The sequence below is a fragment of the Oreochromis aureus genome, linkage group 8 (genome assembly GCF_013358895.1).
Source record: "Oreochromis aureus strain Israel breed Guangdong linkage group 8, ZZ_aureus, whole genome shotgun sequence".
Lineage (NCBI taxonomy): Eukaryota > Metazoa > Chordata > Actinopteri > Cichliformes > Cichlidae > Oreochromis > Oreochromis aureus.
The window spans coordinates 10,863,301-10,873,808 of NC_052949.1; the positions used below are offsets into that span (position 1 = coordinate 10,863,301).

General features: G+C 35.9%; 3 long non-coding RNA genes across 3 annotated transcripts; 2 read left to right on the forward strand and 1 right to left on the reverse strand.

The window, feature by feature from the left end:
• Positions 1-1,229: 1,229 nt before the first annotated feature.
• On the forward strand, positions 1,230-2,857 carry LOC116328809. Its single transcript, XR_004200112.2, has 3 exons — positions 1,230-1,539; positions 1,651-1,792; positions 1,899-2,857. It is a non-coding gene; the product is annotated as an uncharacterized LOC116328809 (long non-coding RNA).
• Positions 2,858-3,350: 493 nt separating this feature from the next.
• On the reverse strand, positions 3,351-4,627 carry LOC116328847. The gene is made up of 3 exons (XR_004200116.2): positions 4,400-4,627; positions 4,174-4,216; positions 3,351-3,364 (listed from the first exon to the last, which is right to left on the reverse strand). It is a non-coding gene; the product is annotated as an uncharacterized LOC116328847 (long non-coding RNA).
• A 721-nt stretch (positions 4,628-5,348) lies between these two features.
• Positions 5,349-10,280, forward strand: LOC116328818. The gene is made up of 4 exons (XR_004200114.2): positions 5,349-5,703; positions 5,795-6,288; positions 6,720-6,939; positions 7,046-10,280. It is a non-coding gene; the product is annotated as an uncharacterized LOC116328818 (long non-coding RNA).
• Positions 10,281-10,508: the final 228 nt, after the last annotated feature.

A 10,508-nucleotide genomic window follows, 5' to 3' on the forward strand; every position in this document is an offset into this window, starting at 1 on the left:
TATATATATATATGTATACATACACATATATATATATATATATATATATATGTATCTATCTATCTATCTATCTATCTATCTATCTATATATATATATATCAACATTTCGTTCTTTTTCTTATTTTTGTCATACTGCTGGACTGACCATTGGATGGTGATTTTTCTTCTTTGTAGGCCTATGTTTTTTGTTGTTGTTGTTGTTGTTGTTGTTGTTGTTTCGTTTGTAATGTTATAAATAATGAAAGATAGTGGATTGGCCACTTGGTCATGATCGACCCTGGGCTGGACCAATTACAGCCGAGGAGATCGGATGCACCCTCCCGCTTGCTTGGGCAACAGCTCTGAAAGCAACCTTATCACAGACAAACAGAAGAAAATGGTATTGAGGTGAAAAGAAACGCGATTTGTCCCGTCCTTCAGCTAGAACGAAAAAAGACACAAAGCTGGAGTTATTCTGTGTATTTACGCTGTCAGCTGCCTACTTCAGTCATGAAACAAATCAATGATCAGCTTTTCTGTCGCAAGTCCCGTCTCTCTTGTTTGCTTATTGCCCACTTTGCGCCAGAAAGAGAAAACCAGCGGATGTCGCGCTAAACAACAGCAACACATTTAAGCTTGATAAGCTGTTGTTAGAATTTATTTAATATTACTTTCTAGTATCAGCTGATGTTTGCTGGAGCCACAGCTGTCTTTGTTTTATGTTTTATTTTAGATGCCTGCTCATTGTTTTGACTATACCCTAAAGGAACAACAGATGTGGAAAGGAAACGATTCAAACTGAAACTATGAAAATCCAGACGTTTTCGTTTTGGAGACAGCTACAGAGCTGTTATAGAAAAGTAAAATCTCATCATCAGATGGAATACAAAAGCCAAACTAAATCATAATACTGTTTCTTTGAGGTGGCCTTGTGCTATTTTGTATGACTTAATGACTTATAGTGACTGATACTAATCTGTATCCTAAAAATGAAATAAAGGATTTAACATCCAGCTTCCTTACACTTGGATTAACATAAAGTATATCATACTGTATGTTATTGGCTAATAGTTAATCATGCACCATTTTAATCATATATAATTACAGTGTGATATAAACCTAATCAATGTCATGAATGAGAAAGTACTTAAATATGAGCTGATAGAATAAGGAAGTGCAGTAGAGTGCTGTTTAGACATATTGTGTAATACAGGAAAGCACTGAATGTTCCAATAAGACGGAAAGTGTGAGTGTCTGTGTGTGTGTTGTGTTTGTGTGTGTCAAACTGTACTAACAAAAAACAGCCTGAAAATCTGGAGACACTCCAGAGTCTCCGGAAAAACTACACAAGACGCTGATTTACCATCATCACCGTGTACCCCTGTGTGGGCACCACATTCCTGCCTTTTTCTATCACTTTTTGAGATCTGAAAATCTGAAAAGAAGACGGACGTTGTACACCCAGAGAACAGAAGATGTTTGGAAGGATTTATATCTGAGCTGCCACGCCTTAGGAGAGCAGCGGAGACAATTTACTTATTGCTGTTCAAGGATTAAAGGGTAAAATGAAAACTTGTCCATGAGAGTCGATATATTTAAGAAGCTTTTAATAGTTTAAAACATTTATTAAAAAGGCTTTTGATTACTTCATAAATACTTTTTCATCCTCAGCTTAAGAACACAATCAATCCATTTTAGACTTACAGGAACTCGGAGTCTGAACCAAGTAGTGCAAGAGCTGTGTAAGGAAAATACACCTTTTCACCTGGAAGTTGACTAAAACTCCATTTACAACAAACAAGAAACACTGAAGGTAAATGTATATCACCACATCACATCTACAAGTGCTGAATTTGATATATAATTTATCAGTGGAACATTAAATTGAGTAAAAAAAATAATTCTTTTATGTTTTATAGATGCCTGCACGTCGTTTTGACTACCCTAAAGGAATGGAGGATGAGGAAAAAAAGAAAATATTCAAACATAAAACTCTGATGAAAAACCCAGAGATTCTCTATGAAGACACATATCAAACTGGTATAAGATGCAACCTCATTTTCTTCACCCGATCTGGAGCAGACTACAGGGCTGCAATAGAAGATGCGTACCCTCAATCCAAGGATATTCAAATGGCCAACAAACTCAAACTTGAGCTCTCTGATGGAGGCACTGTGTCCATATTTCCCAGTGGAAAGATTTTAATTCAAGGTACAGAAGAAAACCTTGATGCATTTGAGAAAATGTTTAACAAAATTCAACAAGATGTAGACGCAAGAAAAGAAGAACAGATGATGAAAACATTACAGCAAATGAAAGTTGAAGAATCTGATTCTGAAACAGAAGGACGAGACAAACAGAAACAGTCTAAATAAAATGTGATACAAATAAGAAAAAGCAGGAAACAGCAAAACAATATGGGCATTTGAACTGTTAATAAGTGAATATTAAAGTTTTTGTTCTGTGTGTTTAAAAATTACTAGATATTTTAGCCTGATTTTCAATACTTTTATAATCTTTATTCTCTTCTAAATTCTGCTGTTCATTAGATATATTATTGTTTTACAATGATGTCATGAAAAAGTAAGTATGTTATATTATATATTACAAATATGAATGTCTTTCAGTCTGTAGGTTTGAAGAATTATAGTTTTGTACCCACTGAGGTCCGTCTCATATCTGAAGGTCAGTTTTCCACAGAGATGAATGAGATTTAATCTTCAGCCACTCAAATTAAGATGTCACAACATCAGCATTCAGGTACATGTCCTGCAGATCAGTTAGGTTAAGATAAAACATGAGATATTATTTTATATTTTATTGATTTTGCTTTGCCTTTGCTAAGTTATATAAATAAAATATTATGCATACAAAAGTCTAACCTGTGGACATTCCCTTTGTTTAAAACTTTTAAATAAGTATTACATCTATTAATGGCTCTTACCAGTTCTTCTAGCTACTAACTGGTTGAGCCAAATGACACTGCTCAAACATGAATCTATAGGCCTATATACAGTGGCTTGCAAAAGTATTCGGCCCCCTTGAACTTTTCCACATTTTGTCACATTACAGCCACAAACATGAATCAATTTTATTGGAATTCCACGTGAAAGAACAATACAAAGTGGTGAACACGTGAGAAGTGGAACAAAAATCATGCATGATTCCAAACATTTTTTACAAATAAATAACTGCAAAGTGGGGTGTGCGTAATTATTCAGCCCCCTGAGTCAATACTTTGTAGAACCACCTTTTGCTGCAATTACAGCTGCCAGTCTTTTAGGGTATGTCTCTACGAGCTTTGCACATCTAGAGACTGAAATCCTTGCCCATTCTTCTTTGCAAAACAGCTCCACAACTGCCCTGTGATGGCCCCAGAGGTTGTCTAAGAGAATATTGGGAGAAACAACTCCATGAAGTCCAAAGAACACACCAGACAGGTCAGGGATAAAGTTATTAAAAATTTAAAGCAAAATAAATTTGGAAATTAAAACATGAAAAAAAACCATTTCTTTCTTTTCTTTATTTTCAGTCATACTTGTTATAAGTAATCTGCGAGGGTTAAAAGTGCAGGTTTCAGAGTGTTTTAGATACTCCAGATGGATTCTTCTGTCTGGATACAGAGAAGCTCCACCATCCTTCTCTTGAAACATTTTGCATATGAGGGATAAATGTTGACTTAATGGAAAAGGATATAATGAAATTTCAAAACAAACAATAAAATAAAATAATAATGACAGCAGTTTAGCGGCTGGACTAAGAGCAGTGGCTTTTTGACTGGTTGTCTTCTAACTTCTTAAACCAAGCAAAGACACAATACTATTCAAATAATATATTTTTTTAAATTTTAGGATACGGTGTTCTGGGAATCCATCCTAAAAGACAAATCATCCTACCCGTTGTTTCTGCGCATGCGCACGACACAAAATTAAGTGGGAAATTATCCTACCTTTGTTAATAAGAGCTAGAAACATACTCTGATGGGTAAAATTAAGTGCCAAACCATGCTACCTTTGTGAATGTGACCTACAAGCATACTTTAATGGGTAAAATGAAGTGGCAAACCATCCTGGCTTCATGAATATGAGCTACAAGCATACTCTGAGGGGCAAAGTTAAGTGGCAAACCGTCATACCTACTTACATTTGTGCTGGAATTACTCTGTGACAGCAGAAATGTGCATAAACTACTTACGGTAGGACGTTTTGCCAAAGTGGGATGGTTTGTTGGGGAGAAGCTTTATATAAGATGAAACAAAAGGAAAATCTGAATGTTACAACTAAACTGTTTTCAGTAAAAGCTTTTTAGAGTTTAAGTTTTTCTTTATTCTCAGCATGAACTGAAACAACCTGAAACATTTTCTGACACAAAAAACAGTTAAAGTTCAATTTATTTTGTACCAATCACAAATGAAACTTACAATGAAGTCTATCGGGTGGTGACGTCAAAGAATAATGAGCAGGAATCTAGAGCCTGAATTTGCCTGTGCAAGAAAAAAAAAAAACAGGTACTTCCCCACATCATACACACACACACACACACACACACACACACACACACACACACACACATAAAATCATGTATCAGTTGCATAAAATTTCACATAAATAATCATTTTGTTTTATGCTTTACTTTTAGATGCCTGCTCATTGTTTTGACTACCCAAAAGCAACAACAGATGTGGAAAGGAAATGACTCAAACTGAAGCTATGAATGAAAATCCTGACGTTTTTGTTTTCGAGACAGCCCAAATCGAAACCTACACAAATGGCCAACAAACTCAAACTTGGCAGCAACAACCACATAAGGCCAACAAATAAAGTAAATCTCATCATCAAATTTAATACAAAAAGCAAACTAAATCATAATAGTGTTTTTTTGAGCTGGACGTTTTATTGGATGAGAGCAATGACTTCACCGTGTACCCCTGTGTGGGTAACACATTCCTGCCTTTTTCTGTCACTTTTTCAAATATGTAAAAGATCTGAAAAAAAGGCGGACATTGTACTCTGGGTGTACAGAAGACATTTGGAAGGATTTACATCTGAGCTGCCACGCCTTAGAAGAGCAGCGGAGACAATTGTCTTAACTTATTGTTGTTTGAGGATTAAAGGGTGAAACAAAAACTTGTCTCCAGACTTTTTCATTCATGCATAATTTGAATCATATATAATTACAGTGTGATATAAACTTAATCAATGTTATGAATAAGAAAGTACTTAAATATGAGCTGATAGAAAAAGGAAGTGCAGTAGAGTGCTGTTTAGAGATATTGTGTAATACAGGAAAGCACTGAATGTTCCAATAGGACGGAAAGTGTGTCTGTGTGTGTGTTGTGTTTGTGTGTGTCAATCTGTCCTAACAAAAACAGCCCAAAAACTGGAGACACTCCAGAGTCTCTGGAAAAACTACACAAGAAACTGATTGACCCCTGTGTGGGTAACACATTCCTGCCTTTTTCTGTCACTTTTTGAGATATTTAAAAGATCTGAAAAGAAGACGGACATTGTGCACCCAGAGTACAGAAGACTTACGTCTGAGCTGCCACAGCGGAAACAATTGTCTTTAATTATTATAAAAGCTTTTGATTACTTCATCCTCAGCTTAAGAACACAATCAATCAATTTGAGACTTACAGGAACTCAGAGCTGTGTGAGGAAAATACACCTTTTCATCTGGAAGTTGAGTAGAACTCAATTTACAACAAAACCAGAAACATTGAAGGTAAATTTTTATCACCACATCACATCTATAAGTGCTGAATTTATTATATAGTTTGTAAGCATAAAAATAATAATTGTTTTATGTTTTTTAGATGTCTGCTCGTCGTTTTGACTAACCTAAAGGAATGAACGATGAGGAAAAGAAAATATTCAAACGCGAAACTCTGATGGAAAAAACCCAGAGATTCTCTATGAAGACACATATCAAACTGGTATAAGATGCAACCTCATTTTCTTCACCCACTCTGGAGAAGCTTACCTTAAATCCAAGGATATTCAAATGGACAACAAACTGAAACTTGAAACGAACTGAAGCTCTCTGATGGAGGCACTGTGTCCATATTTATCAGTGGAAAGATTTTGATTCAAGGTAAAGAAGAAATCCTTGATGCATTTGAGAAAATGTTTAACAAAATTCAACAAGATGTAGACACAAGAAAAGAAGAACAGATGATGAAAACATTACAGCAAATGAAAGTTGAAGAATCTGATTCTGAAACAGAAGAACGAGACAAACAGAAACAGTCTAAATAAAATGTGATACAACAAGAAAAAACAGGAAACAATATGGGCATTTGAACTATTAGTAAGTGAATATTAAAGTTTTTGCTCCTTGTGTTTAAAAATTACTAGATATTTAAGTCTGACTTGCAATATTTTTATAATCTTTATTCTCTTTGAAATCCTGCCGTTTGTTACAATGATGTCAGGAAAAGTAAGTGTGCATAATATATTATAAATATGAATAAGTCTTTCAGTCTGTAGATTTGAAGAATTTTAGTTTTGTAGTCACTGAGCAGGTGGGAGTTTAACTCAGTTTTCCACATAAATGAATGAGATTTATTCTTCAGCCACTCAAATTAAGATATTGTCACAAAATGAGCATGTCCTGCAGATCGGTTAGGTTAAGATAAAATATTATTTTATATTTTATTGATTTTACTTTGCCTTTGCTAATACAAATAAAATACAGTGCATACAAAAGTCTAACCTGTGGACATTCCCTTTGTTTAACAGGAGTGTTTGAAGAAGTGGCTCTTCCTTCACTCAGGAGACCCAAACAAACAAAAGAGCACACACCCACTTCATCCTGAGCTTGAGAACACAATCAATCCATTTTAGACTTACAGGAACTCGGAGTCTGAACCAACTAGTGCAGGAGCTGTGTAAGGAAAGTACATCTTTCGCCTGGAAGTTGAGTACATCTCGATTTACAACAGAACAAGAAACATTGAAGGTACATGTATATCACCACATCACATGTATGAGTGCTGAATTTGATATATAGTTCATCAGTGGAACATGAAATTGTGTAAAAATAATAATAGCTTTATGTTTTATAGATGCCTGTTCGTCGTTTTCATAGTGAACCTTTGGACAACCCAGAGGTTCTCTATGAAGACAGAAAACAAACTGGTAAAAGATGCAACCTCATTTTCTTCACCCACTCTCGAGCACACTACAGGGCTGCAATAGAAGAAGCTTACCCTACATCCAGGGCTATTCGAATGGACAACAAACTCAAACTTGAGCTCTCTGATGGAGGTACTGTGTCTATATTTGACAGTGGAAAGATTGTGATTCAAGGTAGAGAAGAAATCCTTTATGCATTTGAGAACAGGTTTGACACAATTAAACAAAGTGCAAATAGGAGAAGATAAGAACAGGTGTGGAAAACATTGGCGCAATTGAAAGTTAAAGAACCTGATTCTGAAACAGAAGATCAGGACAAACAGAAACAGTCTAAGTAAAATCAAATAAGCAGGGAAAGACAGAGCCTCAGTTTTCTGTTATTGAAGTACATTAGATGGGGAGAAATCATTATGGGTATTTGAACTCTTAATAAGTGATTATAAAAGGTTTTTTCTTGTGTTTAAAAATTACTGGATATTTATTCTGATTTGCAATACTTCTTTCTGTTATTCATTACATACATATGTTTTAGACTGGTGTCAGGAAAAGAAAATATATTATGATTACTGTAGCAGCAGCTGGTAATAAATCAGTCCTCATCAAGGAACAGTGCTCTTTAATGAATGCAGCACGTAACTTCACATCGTAGAGGTAACAGGGTGACACATCAAGCTATCAGTTAACCATCTTAAACATATTCTAACTTTACATTTTCCCGACTGCACTTTACTGTCTTATTTTCTTATTACTCTCTTATTACTCTCATATTGCACCACCCTATAGTGGTGCAATATGGTATAATCATTACAGGACACAACAATTGCAAACATAAAATTACATTTATGGTGTTTTGATTCTAGCAGGACTGCAGCACACTTTCTTTCAGAACATCAGTTTTTCACAGTTATTGAGATTTAGAGTCTTTAGCCACTCAAATTAAGATAATGTCACACCACCAGCATTCAACAGTCCTGCAAGAGGAAACATTATATAGTCATATATCTGTCTGTTTTGAAAAATCTTCATTTCTGTGTGTGTAACCATGGAGATATAAGGTCCTCTGTACTGAAAGAAATCATTAAAATTTGATTATTCATGACTTTAACACTAAGAAATTATTTTGTGAAATTACTTGATAAGCACTCAGTAATAGAAAAAGTCTCTGAATGCATGTATGTGTGACTGGGTGATTGAATCTTGCAGCATGAAAGTGTTTTGAATGCTCAACTGACTAAAAAGGTGCTATATAAGTACCAACCTGAGTGGCATGGTCCGGGTGAAGTCCGGTGTTTTTTCTATGCCCACCCTGTGTTCCTCTCATATCCGCCCTGGGGCAGAGCCCTCATCATGCCACCTGCTCAGTTCACCTATTCTTGATCCCGAAACAATCAGAAGACATATTTTAGGTAAGCATCATCTTCTCTCCTTTGTCATTTCATCAGCTAACCTCACGTTGATAACAGTTCTCCTTGTTTCATGCTCCTTGTTAAAATCTCATGACTTTCCCCTGTGCTTGAATCGGCTTTTGGGTCGTAGTTCTCACATTAGCCTCCGGGCTCCTGTGACACTGAGTGTTCAGAAACATCATCACACATATCATTTAATGGTTTTTCTTCATTTTCACAACTATTTACATTGTATATTCTCACTGAAGGCATACGAGTGAACACATTGAATTATGTAGTAAACAAAAAAGTGTGAAATAATTCAAAACATGTTTTATATTTTAGATTCTTCGAAATTGCCACCCTTTGCTTTGATTACTGTTTTGCACACTCGTGGCATTCTCTCAATGAACTTAATGAGGTAGTCACGTGAAATGGTTTTCCAACAGTCTTCCCAGAGAGGAGTTCCCAGAGATGCCGAGTACTTGTTGGTCCTTTGGCTTCACCTTGTTTTCCATCTCATCCCAAACCATCTCGACTGGGTTTAGGTCAGGTGATTGTGGAGGCCAGGCTATCTGGCGTAGCACTCCATCACTTTCCTTCTTGGTCAAATAGCTCTTACGCAGCCTTGAGGTGTGTTTGGAGTCATTGTCCTGTTGAAAAATAAATGATGGTCCAACAAAATGCAAACTGGATGGCATGTTGCTGCAAGATGCTGTGGTAGCCATGCTTGTTCAGTGCGTCTTCAATTTTGAATAAATCCCCAACAGTGTCACCAGCCAAGCACCAACACACCATAACACCTCCTCCTCCATGCTTCACAGTGTGAACTACGCATGTAGAGACCATTTGTTCATCTTTCCTGCATTGCACAAAGACACGGCAGGTGGGACCAAAGACCTCAAATTTGTCTTATCAAACCAAAGATTTCCACTGATCTAATGTCCATTCATTGTGTTTCTTAGTAGAAAAACATCTCTCCTGCTTTTTACTTGTCCTTAGTAGTGGTTTCTTAGTAGCTATTTGACCATACAAGCTGATTCGCGCAGTTCAAAGTTTTTGCAATTTTCCAGACTGACTGACCTTCAGTTTTTAAAGTAATAATGGACTCTGGTTCTTGCCATTTGAATTTTAACAGTTATCAGCTGTGTACCAACCTGACTTCTGCACAACACAACTAATGGTACCAATCCCATTAGGAAGGCAAGAAATTCCACAACTGAACCCTGACAAGGCACACCTGTGAAGTGAAAACCATTTCAGGCGACTACATCACGAAGCACACTGAGAGAATGCCAAAGGGTTTGCAGCACTGTCAACAAAGCAAACGGTGGCTACATAATTCCATACGTCTTGCTTCATATATTTGATGGCTTCAGTATGAATCCACAATGTAGAAAGTAGTAATAAATAAAAAGACATTAGATGAGAAGGTCCAAACTTTTGACTGGTAGTGTATGTATAAAAGTAGCTTCATGTAGGCTGTAACTAAATTAACAACATTCAAGTTTAATTTATATAATATGATGACTCTAGGAACTTTTTTTTACAATCAAGAACAGGGACTTCAGGGAGTAATTATAACAGGGATGGACATATACTATTTATTTATTTGTTGTTATTAACCCAATAGGGTGGATGTGGAGCAAGTTGTCATGTAACTGAGAGATTGGTGATTCAATCTTTGGGCAAGATACTGAAGGCTTAGTTCCTCCCAACAGATCCGATGGAATGTCTATGAATTATTTAAAAAAAAAAAAAAAAAAAAAAAAAAAAAAAATCGACTGTTCGTGAATAAGCCTTGTACTATAAAGCACCTTGAGCGTTCATACATAGAAAGTGCTATATAAGTATTAGTCTACTTACCAACTCTTTAAAAACAATTCCAAATAAAAAATAATTTAATAGGAAATTTTTAAATAACTTTCCTCAAGCCTGTTTTTTTCCCCCAGTAATACTGCTGGTACCTCCTTCAGGTCTTATTAACAACTTTTATAAAGTTGCAGGA